The sequence below is a fragment of the Nicotiana tabacum genome, chromosome 22, assembly GCF_000715075.1.
Source record: "Nicotiana tabacum cultivar K326 chromosome 22, ASM71507v2, whole genome shotgun sequence".
In the NCBI taxonomy this organism is placed as follows: Eukaryota; Viridiplantae; Streptophyta; class Magnoliopsida; order Solanales; family Solanaceae; genus Nicotiana; species Nicotiana tabacum.
In genome coordinates, this window is record NC_134101.1 from 189,627,711 (window position 1) to 189,644,741 (window position 17,031).

Consider the following 17,031-nt stretch of genomic DNA (forward strand, 5'->3'; position numbering starts at 1 on the left):
CAATATTGCAGGGTGTACCATCATTCCCCCCTTTGGAACATTCGTCCTCAAATGTTGACCAATGCTCTTATCATTTTCTTAACTTATATCTTCCGAATATTTTAGAACTTTCCTTTCCATCTAGGAGACTATTTTGTGAATAAGTCCAAAGTCTAGGGTATCCCTCCTTAGGCCTCCTTCTTACACCACAACTTGTAGTCAGAATCCTTCCAATCTCGTAACTGTTGCTACCTTTTATCATGCAACCTGTATAGTTTTGATCTTGTAAGTGTGTCCAATCTCTAGGCTTCACATGTAGAGCTTGATAAGATGTCCCTTTGGGCATTTATGAGTATACTGAAGTTCTTCACTTGGTACTTGGTTGAATTCACGAATATTGTTATATCTCATCGCATAGGTCCGTTTAACCATCTGTATGAATTTATTGCCATAAATCTTAATTTAATTTACCGTTGCTGAGGTCTGCTACCAAATCCCAGCTTACTCTCATTGCTCATTCTATATGTATAAATTTAAGTCCTTTAATGCTTCCTCATTATTGTTCGTCTTAAGAATCATGGCCTAATCTCATGTCATACTTTATAACTTATATCTGACCATTGTTGATTCACCTCAATGTTGATCTATAATCCTTTACTTGAAGACTTGAAACTTCTTACATAATACATTACTGCTAGGGCTTACGTTTTATTGAGGAATATTTGAAGTGATTTCCATAATCATATTTCATAGTGTCTCAATATGATTCACCTTATAGGGTATCTTGATTTTGTGCCGCCAGCGAAATTTTTTCTCCTTCTCTTCTTCCATTTTCTTTTTTTTTGAACTCATTATTCAAACAAAGGCCCAAACGTCATCCTTTATTTGTCACAATTATCCTCTCATTTTATTACTAGGTCAGCATTTCATTCTTTCTAAATGCTATTAATCTTAGATTCCTTTGAGTTCATTCAGGCTATATTGAACTTTCAATAACTTAGAGAAACCATTATCTCTCTTGTTTTGATGGACTTACTCATGAGGAATTATCCATTCTCGTCACTTTTTCACTTGCCTTTCCTCAATTTTACTCATGTTTTCTTAAAACTTTGTCGCTCTACCATACTAAGCTTGCGACCTATAAATATCCATTTATAATACTCGCAACTTTCCTTCAACTTGCTTGCACCATATATTTCCTTATGTTATTCTGGAACGTCAAGCGATACATCACCTCGTCTCCAACTCTTCTCTACTCTCTTACCTAGATCTCTCAGTACTTAGAAAATCATAGGTTGGAAGACATGCCGCTGACAATGCCACTATCATTCCCGGTTATTGGATCCCCATGCTTATATCTTTCTATCCGAAGTATGGACTATTCACAACTTTCTGCATTTGAGTATCTCGTACGTTGTTCACTTTTACCTTACTTACTTAAAATCTCGTATCATATCTCTTATCTCCTTCATAACCTCTATTCCACCTAGGTGTAATTTACGTCCATAACTTGAAGCTCTATTATAATACTCGCACCTCTGGTACATACACAATCCAGTGGGAGCTTCGTACTAACTTCTTATGAGGCTGGTACTTCTTCTAACTGGCTTTCTTATAGAGACACTATAGATTATGGTTGTTGTGTTATTTCTCTTGAACATCTGATATTAAGAGTGATTCTGTCATGTTCTCCAGCACAACTTCTATAATTTTCTAGGTCCAATAATCAGACTCCTGATTTACTTAGGTGATGTAATTCTTTAGTTTCCTCTTCCTTCTGATCAGCCTTTACGTAGGCTTAAGCTATCTTACGATCTGTGGCTCATGGTATCAGTTATTACCTTAGTCTTTCATGGGGGTTATGGAATATCCATGATACAATCTTCTAACAATTCAATCCTTTGTCTATGCCCTGGGATTAATTCTTTCTTTTAACTTATACCAGAGTCTTCTATGGTTGTATGATTGTTAACAAATATGCTGCTTGGATAATGCTCCAACATTTGAGTGTATCCATAATATACTAACTCTGGATCATTGATCAAATAATTCTTTTGTTCCATCTTAGCTTTCTTTCAATGCAAGCTATTACTTTTCCTAGACCTTCTGCCCCCTCGTTGAATCCATACTTAGCTTATCTTAGTGTCCACACTTGCTAGAGTTTTTATACAACTCATATGATATCGAATATTACATTTAAATTTTACTGCCTGTTCATTAGCCACGATAGGTGCCACTTTCCTTTGGAATGCTTACAATGTTGTTGCGAAATTGTTGTTACACAATCATTTCCTCTTTAGGTCGTTGTGCTTAAGTTGAAGCCTTCTTTCTTATCTCCTCAGCTAGTATTTTGTTGTAGTACTTAGGGAGAACCCTTGACTCTCGTAAAGTTGTGAGCTTATTAAAGACCTTTTTGATGTCCTTACTTGCCTATAATCATTCGTAGTTGCTTACTTTATATGCCCTTGTGCTTGTATGGTTGCTTCTGAACTGATATTTTGACTGCCTTTCTAGTGGCACTTTCTTTTATCCCCGTAACACTCATACGGTACAATTAACTACCCCGACTCTTGTTTTGAATATATCTCAAGTATTATAATGATATTCTCCGAGGCTGAATTCTCCATGTTGGGTTCTACTATGTTTATCTTACATGATCTGATGACTCATCTGTAACTTCTGTTTAGCTATAACTGTGATCTTCCTAACCAATTAATAACTATCGTTGGCCCATATTCGTATCAATATTCCTCGTAATCTTTCTTGGGTTATTTACTTTGTCTTAACTTACATCTCGCACTATCTCCTTATTTATTAATAACAACTCGGGCAGGAACCTTTACTTCTGCTCCTTGACATCGTGTTTGCACAATATTCTTGAATCGTAGCGTATCTGTAAGATTTAGATAAGTGACATCTCATTCCTCTTTTATTTATCGCATTCTTCCTTTACCATTTCATAGTCACTAGAACCACTTAATTCTGACTTAATGCCACATCACTCCATATTCCCCCATTTAGGGGTGTACTAAAAGCTGAAGCCACGAGGATCTACCTATAGATGTTTTACCTCTTCATTTTTGGCGTCGTTTTCTCAACATCAATGATCCTTACTGGCCTTGTGGCAATCCTTCTTTACCAAGGATGACAAATTCCCTTACTCGCGAGGGTGATACTTAGCGTAACTGGCACATACAGTCTCTTAAGCTTAACTTTGCTCACATTGCTTGCTCTAGGGAAGCGTCTCCCTGAATGACCATTCTCTGAATTCATCATGAATCTTCTTCTGTGGTCCATTCTATTATCACCAGATCAGAATCAGAAATTACCGTGATGCCGAGTACTTTCCAATCATTCAGTCCCTAATTCATATTTAGTTTATCTTGTTTACCAGTCCATACTGATCTCTGTTACTCTGGGAATGAACTCTCCCCTCTGGTAGTCGCGTTGGAGTCACAAACTTATTTCTCCAAATGAGGATATAACCTTATGGCCTATACTCTTTTGTTGTCTTAAGGTCCATCACCTTTCGTCTCTTCCTTCATTTGACTATAGGTTTTGTAACACTCTACCGTTTTCATCGATGTATCACACCTTATTCGTAATGCTTCCTTATCTCACTTCTCATTACTCTACTAATATTTTTGCATATCCCTTTTCTTTTGAAAACTTCAATACGACATTATTTCTTTTTTAGCTTTCCTTTGCTCCATCCAGTGGCTTTTCAAGTTGCTTAACATTCTTGCTTTACTAGGGACACGAGCCACACTAAGGTCATATTTATCCCTTCAAGGCTTATAGTGCATGTCTTTGTAGTACTCATATCTGGCTGCACTATTTTAGAGTGCACCATCTAGGTGTCTCATAAAGAGATCTATTAGCACATTTGCAATATCCTTCGGAAATGTCAACTAAAGCAATCAATTCATCCATCATATCTTCTTATACTACCTTTTTTAACCCCCATAGGGTATATCTGGAAGGGGTGTGACCAATTGTATATACCTCTGTTACTATTGAATATAACTCAAAAAGCTTATGTTCCTCTGCCTCAATTATAAACGTTGTTAACCTTCATTAACTGGGTACCTCGTACCCTATTTCACCTTGCTCCTTTTACTTGCTGAAACATGTACTTATCTTGTTAATCTCTCATTGTCCTTTACCATAAAGGTGGATAGGCATTCTTGCCTTAAGGATTCTTATCAGGTAGCTTACACCTTTCAGTACACCCATAATCTGATGAAGACCTATTATTTACGTATCATAAGCATGATACAAAGTCGAGTTCCTCTAATTCAACACTTTCACAGGTATATCTCTTATATATAATCTTTCTAAACGTAGGCATCATCTTAATACGAATAAAAATAGAAGCTCGGGACTTGAATTCTTATAAGTGAGCTCTACCACAAGATCTACAGTAAGAAGAAATAGTGCCAGTCTTAAATACCCTGTAGCCTCCTGCTTATAAGTGTGGTGTACGACACACCCATAAACAAGATTGTACTAGACACGGCTTGTAGACTCCCTAGGACAGAACTACTAAAATACCACTTTTTCCAAGACCCAAACCGATGGGCCGCGACGGGTACCCGGTACCTAACTCAACCGACTACCAATGTAATGTATCTTTCTTATTACATCATTATATACACATGATATACCGGCCTAATAGGCCAACATGATCCTTTATAAACTCAAAACATAGGCCGGCCAGGCCATACAATTTTTATATACACAACATATGTCTACAAGCCTCTAAGAGTACATAAATGTCATAAAGGTCAGGACAGATTTCTTCCTTACCAAACAATACACGTCTAAATCATACTAACCAAACGAGCAACTCTGAAGCAAATAGAGCGCACCAATACCTTCCGCTGAGCTGATAGCCTACTTGGAGGACTCTCGACCTGTCTATCAGGACCTGCGGGCATGAAACGCAGCATCCCCAAGCAAAAGGGACGTCAGTACGAGTAATGTACCGAGTATGTAAGGCACATAAATAAATACATAAGAGACATGGAAGAAATATAGAGTACATGACTCAACCTGTAAGTCTTAATAACTCTGTAAATCATGAAATAATTATAGTGTCATGCATATGCGTATGAATGTGATGTCGTGCATAGGTACATGTTTCATAACATCATCAGGCCTCTGAGGGCATTCCATCATATCATCTCGGCCATTGTGGGCAAAATCATCATCGTATACCAGCTGATCAGGTGGTGGTGCGTATATAACGCCATAAACTTTCCTATATTCCATATACATATATGTACATACATATATATGCATATATAACGTCGTTTGAATCATATTTCAGCCACTATGGGCAACATCATCATCATATACCAGCTAATCAGGTGGTGGTGCGTATATAACGCTGTAACCTTTTCCCATATCCCATTTACATATATTTTTACGCGTATATAACGCCATATGGTCATGGGTCAATGTACATTAATGCAATGCATGAAAAGTACATTAATAAATCTTTCGAAATTTCATAAGACCATTTTGTCTTGAGCAATATCATAAAGTAAACTTTTTTTCTCAACCTTCATATTTTTCTGAGACCCATGAACAGATGATAAAATATTATGACACATGAAAATTCATGAACATAGATATCTCTAATAATTCTATGAATAGAGTCGTTTATGGCATTTGTGCATTTGCATGTTTCGTTCCTATCGTATGGATCATGCCAAAAGAAAGAAGGGATAGCCTTAACATACCTGTTCCTGGAATTATTTGAATGGAATGAAGCTTTTGCTTTCGTGATATATGTTGAACAAAATTCTGACTGAATCCCTTGAAATTGAGAGGAAAACATTTCTGGATCTTTGAGTTTTAGAAGGAATAACGTTTGGATTCCTTATGATTCACATTGGATTTGAATGTTGGACAAAATTATCTGCTTCAAACGTCTTTGGTTTGAATCCAAAGACAAAATGTGGTTTCTTAATGAATGGCTTACTAAGTTTCCAAAAAAATGATCAAAAGTCTTATTTAAGACTTATGCATAAGATTTTAAAAGTCTTATTTAAGACTTGTCGTACACGTTCTTGTCTTTGTCCAAGAATGAAACGGATAAGACTTGGAAATTAAGTCTTTTCCTATGTAATTCCAAGTGTCCATAGGTAGCCACCTAAGCAAATAAGACCCTTAGTCATTTCTTGAATTGTGGCTTCTTGCCACTTGTATTTTATCCCAAAATACCAAACTTTGACAAAATTCTTTTTCTTAGACTTGCTCCCCTTTTCACTTTCATGAATTTACTAATCACTTGTGAAATAACATAATCCTTATAATCCCCAAATAATTTTTTCCTTGGACTGATGTCAATTACCTTACGACAAATTCAACGTGAAATACTACAGGGTGCAATATCGTCGTAACTTATTACTGTGAAGCGTAACATCACCATAATGTAATACTACATGGTGCAACTCTGTTGTAAATTTTTACTATGAAGTGTAACATCACTGTAATGTAATACTAAGGGTGCAACACTGTCGTAGCTTATTACTGCAGGACATAACATCATCGTAATTTATTACTGCCAAGGGTGACATCATCATAATATATTACTACAGAGCATAACATTGTCGTAATATAATACTGGGGGACGTACTATTGATGTAATATTGCAGGGTGTAACACTGAGGACCTAAATATATTTGTTCCTGTTTGAAGGTCCCTTACTGGTCCAAAAAATACTCAATATGCTACCAAGTTCCTAGGAGAGCAATGTGAATGCTATCACTGAAGCCAAGGATATGCAGAAGCTAACCATTGATACTCAAGTGATGCTTCTTACAAATCAAACAATATGGCTTATTAGTATCAATAACCCTCATTAGTTTCTTAGGTGCTCTCACCACATGATCTGGTAGTGAGGTGACCGGTATAGAAACAAGGGAACTTCCCCTAGCAACAAGTTCTTCCAAGCCCTCCACAACTCAACCCAATCTCCCAACGAACTCTTGTGCAATGTCCCCCATATTCAATGGCAGGGTCATTCCGTCCTTGTTGCTTCGAACTTGGGGATAAATCATCTGTAAAAGGGGACATGATGAGGAAATTAGCCTTCTATCTTGAGCTCTATCGCACGATCTGGAGTATCAAGGAAGGGTGACATTCCTAAATATCCAAGTAGCTTCTTAATTATTGATGTGGTCGACAACACACTGATAAGAAGGACTTTACTAGACACGACTTCGAGACATCCTAGGACACTTTAAAACCTTAGGCTCTGATACCAAGCTTGTCACGCCCCGACCTCGTGGAGCGCAATCAGTGCTCAACTAGATACCACGGTTAAGCAAGCCTGCGAGATGACTTCTACCCCAACCTTGTCCATTAACAATATAAGAATCAGTACAAGTGATAGACATGAGAAGAGTCAAGTGTTCCACATTCTTTTTGAATTACTCAAAGAATATTCATTAGTGATTTCTAAAATATTACAACTTTATAGATACAAGGATGAACATGTTTTCCAAATACCAACACGTCTAATTCACTACCCAACATCGAAAACCACCCACAACATGTCTGGAAGTGCCCCAGCTATGGAAGTGCCGGCGACAAGGCCCCGACTATACCTCAAAATAGAAGAAACAATGGCACGTGACATAAGGCTCGGAATAGAGCAAGGCTCACCAAAACCTGCTGAGTAGAGAGTAACCGCTAATGGGGATCAAGGCTACTCGATGATGAACATCCTACATCCATTGAAGATGTAGTGCCTCTGGCAAAAGGGACGTTAGTACATATGGAAGAGTACTAGTATGTAATACTAAACACCCTATCAATAGAACGAGCAACAGTAAAATGAAAAGAAAATATGGAATCAATGAGAACCTTAAACAATATTAAGTACTAAGTTAGGAGAAAGATAGATTTCAAGTAAATTTCAATATTTTTAAGTTGGAAAATTTTTAGTACCGATACACCACTGTGTTTTTAGCACGGAGTCCAATATCAACCCGATTGGCTAAGCCGTCAAACCCCGAGACATCCACTCACAATACCACCATGTGCGTGGCATGGCGTTCGATCTAAGCCCGATCGGCTGAGCCTTCTCACCACAATATTGTGTGGGTCGACAACACCTCACATCCTGGTAGCAATCATCTCATCCCATTTAATGGGAATTATCTCAACACATCAATCTCATCCCATATTCGGGGAAAACACTCATCACCTCACACGGGGATTTTACTCTTCATTCACTCTTACATCGGCAAGTGTAGTTTCGGGGTTATATTATTTCATCCTACCCTTACTTGGTGATAAAATGATACTCCCAAAACATTTATTATAAAAGTAATTAAAGCTCATTTCATATTATTTCACGTCTTTTAATTTCGTTGGCACTAGTGGCCACCAGTATCATTTCGTTCTTGGCACATTGACCGTATTTCATATTTCACACTTTCATTTCTTTACTTTCAAGGATCATCATCATAAACATTCCGGAAATCACAACTTTAGGTTCATTAGTAATGAAGGCTTTAAGTACAACAGATTCCTTCCCAAAGAGTGAAGCAAAATGACTAGCATTTGAAGCACGAGTAAAATCATAAACAAGTGTTACACCACTTAATCTCGAAATACTTTTTCCCAAAATGGAAAATACACAATTTTAACTCATAAGTATGTAAGAACTCAAATCACATTGAAAATATTAATAAAGGAGAGCATGGTGATTTATGGCTGAAACATGGTCATGTCTTATATCTCACTCTCACTTCTTTCACTTCCAAATATTTTCATAGTTTATCAATAATAAAGGAATTTGGAAATAGGGATTTGATATATACATGAGATACATGAGTCTAAAGCACATTATGTTTCTTTTCAAGTTAAGCCTAATAGACCATCATTTGAAACACTATTTGAAGTCACAACATTTTAATAAATAAACCATACTTGAACATATTCTCGTAGAGGTCATAATTGGATAGGAACAATTGGAACACATTTTGAGCATAGACATCTTTCAACTCAACACTTACTAGGGATACATGAATTTATTAGGAACAACTCGGAACATGGGAATTAGGGCCGACCATACTTGAAACTTACGAAAACATTATGGAGTTCGACTCTAAGAGAGAAGTTTAGACAACATACCTTGTTTGAGCTTTTCTTAAGTTACTACAATGTCCCAACGCTTCTAGCAATATCAATCTATAATGGCATCAATAGAAGTATGAATGTCACTTCTTTGTCTTATATCAGGAATACCTAATACAACATCAGAAACCTTGCGATCAGCTTTAGTTATAGTGATAGGGGGACCATATTCCTTTATTTCGGCTGGAGATTCTGCTGCATCTTCTTTACAAACCTCCTTGACTTGACTCATTATATCAGTATTCCCATTTTCCATATCTATGTATTCTCCAGTAACCTTTGAGAAATCTCTATCTTGATCATCCTTATTATGTGTATTCTTCCCACTTGAGTGGTGAGATTCATCAATGATAACATGAATACTTTCCTCGACGCAGTAAGTCCATTTGTTACAGACTTTATATGCCTTTATTTGAGGAGAGTAACCAAGAAAAATTTGTTCATCACTTTTTGCATAAAAAAAATGCTTCCTTACCATTATTGAGAACAAAGCATTTGCATCCAAATATCCATAGATAAATTAGCTTTGGTTTCCCCCCATTAAGCAGTTCATTAGGAGTATTGTCAAGTAGGGACCTAATCATGCACTTGTTAATAAAATAACAGACAATGTTACCTGCTTCGCCCAAAAACTCTTTGGTACACCATTGTCGATCAACATTGTTCTAGCCATATCCTCCAAAGTCTTTTTGTTCTCTCTATAACACCATTTTGTTGAGGTGTTCTAGGAGTACAAATATTATGACTTATACTATTTCCAGCACAAAACTCATCAAACTTGGCATTGTCAAACTCGGTGTCAATATCAGATCTGATACTCACAACATTATAGCCTATATTCACTTGAATCTGCTTTACAAGATACTGGCAAGGTTTCATCCTTGGTCCTCAAAAATAGAGAACTTGGAGTAGTCATCAACAATTACAAAGATGTACTTCTTTCTTCCTCTGCTAAGTATCATCATAGGTCCACACAGATTCCTTATTTGGTTTGAATGAGGACCTGACTTGCTTCCCTTTTACACACATATCACACAATTTGTGATCCTTGAACTTTGACTTGGGCAGCCCGCGGATCAGGTCCTTCTTGATAAGCTTGTTCAACAAAAAAAAAACTTGAATGCCCTAATCTTCTGTGACATAGCTCAACATCATCACCAATAGCACTTAGGCATGTAAGATCACTACCATTCAGAGAGTTGAAATCCGTGACATAGATATTCTTGATCCTTTTTGCAAACATAACCACTTCACCGGTAATGAGGTTGGTGACTGTACAAGATTCTAACAAGAACTGCACTTTGTTTTCTTTTTCACAGATTTGGGAGACACTCAACAAGCTATATTTCAAGCCATTCACATAATACACATTTTTAATTTATTTTGAGAGTGTTTTTCCAATTTTTTCAACACCTAGAATATAGCCCTTCTTGCCATTTCCAAAGGACACACTCCCACCTTGCAGGGCCTTGAGTGAGAGAAAATTATCCATTCTTCTAGTCATATGCTTAGAGTAGCCACTATCCATGTACTATTATTTGACTGCTTCCCCTCATTTCTGCCTATACAAGAAAATCATTGATTAGAGTTAGGAACCCAAATCAATTTGGGTACCTTGTAATGATAGAATGGGAATCAAACTTCTTTTTGTCCATGCAAGTATCACATATTTCTTTTTCAGAGAACATGGTTCCTTAGCTGTAGGTTCTTTTCAAATACAACTTTGTTTATCTCTTGAGACTAAATTTTGTCTTTAAAAGAGTCCTTGTAATGATCAGTTTGACCACAATGAGTACAAAGCCAGTTATCGCTCACAGTTACATACTTCCTATGTGGGTTATAAGGAGTTTTAGCCTTATAAAGCTAAATTGTCTTTATGGTTTTGGAAACAGGGGGGACAAGAAGAACAAATGCCCTAGGTTGGGTACACCCATCCCGGTCTGCCCGATATGCGGGAAGGAACATTTGGCGTCATGTTGTTAGTATGTTCAGAAGCGTGTTAGGGGTGGCAGGCTTGGTCAATTCCAAATGCCCACATAGTAAACCAGTACAGAGATTGTTACTTTTGTTATGAAGTCCTGGAGGAAGGATAAGGGGATGCTTAGGATGTATACAAAAAGGGTAAATATCAGATCGGTGGGGTGAGTCATTCTAGAGGACCCCATCCTCGTTGCGTGAAGTGTAGGAAGTGTCATTCGGGGGTATATCACTATGGTTCCAATGCATTTTATGGATGTTGAGTCGAGGGGAATCAATTAAGGTATTGCCTTGTCCACCTAAATTTACCAATTATATTACTCCTTAGTAAATCATTATGAACACCGCATTATTTTCCTTGTTATATATGTACATATGCATTGAAGAGCCTGCATAAGTATGGTCTTAATAAGAAACAGAATCATAGAAAATTGCATGTATCTACTCTTTGAATGAGATACATTATTCGTGAAGTCTTTTTATCACAATTCTCTTTCTTACAACCTCTTGAGGAATTGAGTCCTATAATGATTTTCTTGAATTGAGTTATAGCCCTAGGTTAACACTTCCCAGTTGCTTCACTAAATGATCCCGAAAGGACTATACCTGATGAACTTCCTATATAACCTTCTGATTCAAATAGATAACCTCTGTTCCATTGTGCTCATGCATGCAATATCATAATCCTTACCTATAGGGTATCGAATCTAATGTAAATCAACCTAGTATTGAGATCTTTCCTGAGACACACTCTCTTTTTTGTGCATATGACTTCTATGGTTTGGACAGTCACTTTACTCCCTTTGTGAACATTGTCATAAATCGTTTTCAATGTCTAGTAACATAAGAGCATATCTCAGCACCTATCATTTATGTACATGTAAAATGAATGGTCACTTTTCTGCATAAAGTTTCTCGAAATTTGGGACTTACACAAATTCGTCATTGGAAGATTTTGTATCTACCCATCTTAGTATAACTTTCAATCCACCTAGATCATACCCCAGTGAGTAAATCACCTTGTTCCTAGTATTGTAGCAACTCATGGCATGCCTGGGTAATACAATTTGAGAGTTATTATAGTAGAAACGTGTTTAGTTCATAATAAGTGTTCATTTTCTCTTTACACCTCTACAACATGTTGTTCATTTTCTCTTTACACCTCTACAACATGTTTTGACTGTGTCCCTTAGTTAGTAAATTCATTGTGCTAGTTTCTTGAGACTCGTTAAATAACCATGAGAGATCACGTCCTTCCATATTTCACCTTAACACTTTCTTTCTCTTAAGGATCCTTAGTAAGCTCTCCGTTAAGAACGAACGTACTTTTGGGGTTATCATAGCATCATGTCTGCTTCTCATGTTTTTACCATTCTTCATTACCATCTTGGTACTTTTCAAGTCATAAAACCCACGGCAAACTCATTATGAACATTCGCAAACCTTCCATGATTAATTTATAGTGTTTCACTGGGTTCTGTTACCTTTAAAACACTCAACTTCTAGGATCATTTACTATGCCACTGTCATGTGCGAAGAGTTTACTATTTTAATATTCCACATCCCTAGGTAGACAGGAGTCTTATTTGATTTTCTCCCCAAAGCATCATATTAACCATTAGAACTTCTCTATCCCATGCATTATTTCATCCCAATATTAAGATGTCCTTGCTACATGGTTTCACTCGTGTATGGTTGAAGTTAAGTAGCTTTACTGCGACCTTTCCCTTCCAACCTTAAGTGGATGTTTTAGATTTTGGCACATATCATAAATATACTAATTTGAAAGAAAAGTTTATCGTATCGCTAGTCCTCTGGTATAGGATCAACTATCGAAAGGGTTAACTACTAGAATAATAATAATCTCACCAGTGTTCAACCTTTTTAGCAACCTCGCGGTTTTAGGGCGTAGCCTCCTTGTGTGAAATACTGCTATGAGCGTAATTCAACTTCATGTATTTTTGGAACCTCTATCACATTCATGGTGCAAAACTCTCATCATTTTGAGTTAAACTGATTTTTCCTATAGAAGACGACTGGTGTCAGGTACTTGGTTATTTCGCCTTAAGGCTTACTATTTCCAGACAAAGCACATATGGAATGAAACAATTGCTAATATACCTTTCATAACTCATCGTCTTCCAAGAATAATTGATGCTAACGTCATTGTCCTCCTAATCATGCCTCCCATATAATACATGTCTAAAACGACTCACCTCTTTTATATCTTAGGATCATGTACATGGTTCCCACATTATCAGTGTGCACTATATAACTCTTTTCCTCATTTATCGAATCAATGATGTCATTATAATAATTAACCATGTTAGTGCTATTGGTAGTAACCTTCATATCTCTTAGGATATAACCTCTTGAGATGCCCTGCTCGGCACCTTGATGGATTCTTGAACAATTTTAGCGCAAAATTAAAACCTCGTTGTTCCTATTTATAGTAAATCTATGGGGCTTGAAGGTTCAAACATGTCCAAAATGAAGCATTACCCCTTGATCAAACATATTGGGTAGGAAACTCTATGTTCACATTCATTCTAGCACATTATGTTAATTATTGAAGGTCACCAGAGGTTTAATTTGGGTGTTCTACATAGAGATTTTGAGTTTAAGAGAGTGAACGAGTTATTCTCAATATTTTCTCCCTGAAGTTATTATGTATATTGTTAATAAGAGTAAAGTAGTTGTAGTTCACATAGGTCCTTATGTAGTCTGGAAGGAAATATGCCAACCTAGGAGTGTGATGTCCTCTATCGCTGTCCTCCGTGCAACCAGCGTTTCATGTGTCTACGTCAAAGAAGGTAGTTAGGAATCCTTTGTATATCGTTCTGGTGGAAGCTATCGAAGCTAAAGTTATTGGGTAACTAGCTTATGAGAGGTATCTAATTGTCATCCTTGTTAGATAAGTCCAGAAGTTAAGATTGCCTCTGTCAAGTGCTATGGCGAAGCTCGTGAACCGAGGAGGTCACCTCGAAGGCTGAAACTGATGTGGAAAGTAAATATCCTCACTTGTTTGTATAGTCGAATGGTTGTGGTTCGATAGGTATTTTCTATGTGTTATGATTTGAATAGGTGCATCTCATGTCCAGGTATCACTTTTGACAATGTAATGCCGGTGATGTTGAGATTTGTGTTATTGATATATTTCGTTGCTTCGTTGAGTTGTGGATGTGTTTTTAGGAGTGGTTTTGGTGATTCTCTTACAGGTGGTTAGGCCCAAATACAAGGGAGACTATGCCAAAATTCTTGGAAAAATTGGGAGTTAGTCAAATTTGAGGGCTTGTGATGTGTGAAAGAAGAGATGAATTTTGTTGGGTGTTTTAAGTAGACTCTACCACTCATTCAAGGACGAATGATCCTAAGTGGGGAGGATGTAAGTCCCCATAAAATTTCGCAAAGGAGTTCGAGTTTTAGGGTGCCGAGGTAGGCTAATATGTTCGAAGCTAGTAGTTAGTTAATCAAGCTCTCCGTGGTACAGACTTTTGGATTGAAGAATGCACTGAGGAGTTGATAGAATTTTTTGGTAGGAGAAGGCAATTCTACGGTCAGTTTCATGACCACAGAACTATTTTGCGGGCCGCATAATCATCGCGGAGTTGAGAAAAAAATAGTTGAATTTGGAAGGTTGTTATGCGGTCCATTATGCGATTGCATAGTTGTTTCGTAGTCCGCACTTCCGTCACAGATTTGCCATGAAGATTTTTGGAGGGGGGTTCTGTGGTCCATTTTGCGACTGTAGACTCGACCGTAGACTAGTCTAGGCCAACCCAGTTTTGAAGTTAATTTTGCGGTCCCTTATGCAGACTGTATATCTGTTCTGAGATCCATTCTGCAACCGCAGAGTTCAGTTCGGATGGTCCATTATTCTATTTTTATAACCCGACCCCATTTCTTATAAAATGACTTTGAGATTATTTTAGCTGGGTTAAACACATATTTTAGAGATATAGGAGTACTTTAGAGGGAGAGGAAGGATCTCCAAGTGCATTGATTATCAATACCTGCCCCAATCTTGAAGATTCAAGGGAATCATTCTGTAGGCCATCATCTACCCGGGTAAGACCTAGTCCTATAACTTTCATGCAAGAGTTTATGGGTTTAAGTATGTTGTGGGGTTGGAAATAAGCCATGCATGTGACAATAGGTGATAGTATGTGGGATTATTGAAATATTTGGGGTACTTTATTGTTGAAATTGGTTGAGGGAGGAAGGGACTACCATTGTAGAGCTTTGTAGTCAATCTTGCATAATAGGTGTTTGACAAAATTCCTAAGAGAGTTACACCATGAGAATCCTTCTAATTATTATCAAATTTTTACACCATGAGAATCCTATTGATTGATATTAGTAGAAGTGTTGGGATATTGTGGTAACTTAAGGAAAGCTCAAACAAGGTATGTTTGATGAACTTCTCTCTTAGAGTCGAACTCCATGATGTTTCCGTAAGTTTCAAGTATGGTCGGCCCAGGTTCCTAATTCCCATGTTCCGAGTTGTTCCTAATAAATTTGAGTATCCCGGGTAAGTGTTGAGTTGAAAGATGCCTATGCTCAAAACGTTTTCCAATTGTTCCTATCCTATTATGACCTCTATGAGAATATGTTCAAGTATGGTTTATGTATTAAAATATTGTGACTTCAATTAGTGTTACAATTGAAGGTCTATTACGCTTAACTTGGAAAGAAACCCAATGTGCTTTAGACTCATATAGCTCATGTGTATATAAAATCCCTATTTCCAAATGCCTTTATTATTGATAAACTATGACAATGTTTGGAAGTGAAAGAAGTGAGAGTAAGATATAAGACGTGGCCATGGTTGTCGTACCTAGTGCATTTAATTTGAATTCATGTTTCAGTCATAAATCACCATGCTCTCCTTTAGAAATGTTTCCAACGTGATTTGAGTTCTTACATACTTATGAGTTGAAATTGTGTACTTCCCTTTTTGGGAAAAAGTATTTCTAGATTAAGTAATGTATCACTCGTTTATGATTTTAACTCGTGCTTCAAATGCTAGTCATTTTGCTTCACCCTTTGGGAAGGAATCTATTGTACTTAGAGCCTTCATTACTAATGAACCTAAAGTTGTGATTTCCGGAATATTCTATGTGTTGATGTTTATGAGGATTATCCTTGAAAGTAAAGGAATGGAAGTGTGAAATATGAAATACAGCTAACGTGCCAAGAACGAAATGATACTTGTGGCCACTAGTGCCAATGAAATTAAAAGACGTGTGAAATATTATGAAATAAGCTTCAATTACTTATAATAAATTTTTTGGGAGTATCTTTTAGTCAGTGAGGAAGGGTAGGTTGAAATAACCTAATCCCGAAACTATATGTGTCGGCTTAGGAGTGAGTGAGGGGTAAAATCCCTGTATGAGGTGATGAGAGTTTTCCCCGAATATGGGATGAGATTGATGTGTTGAGATAATTCCCATTAAATAGGATGAGATGATTGCTAGCGGTATGTGAGGCGATATCAACCTACATGGAATTGTGGTTAGACGGCTTAGCCGATCGGGTTGTGATCGGACGCCATGCCGCGCAAATGGTAGTGATGTGAGTGGACGTCTCGGGGTGAGACGGCTTAGCCGATCGGACTCCATACTAAAATCATGGTGGTGTTGTGAGTGGATGTCTCGGGGTGAGACGGCTTAGCCGACCGGGCTAGGATCGGACTCCGTGCTAAAAGCACGGTAGTGTATCGGTACTAAAGATCTCTCAACTTAAAAATATTGAAATCTATCTTTCTGCTAACTTAGTACTTAATTTTGTTTGGGGTTCTCATTGATTCCATGTTTTCTTCTCATTTTACTATTTTTTTTTCTATTGAGAGGATGTTTAGTCTTACATACGAGTACTATTCCATATGTACTAATGTCCCTTTTACCGGGGGCGCTACAT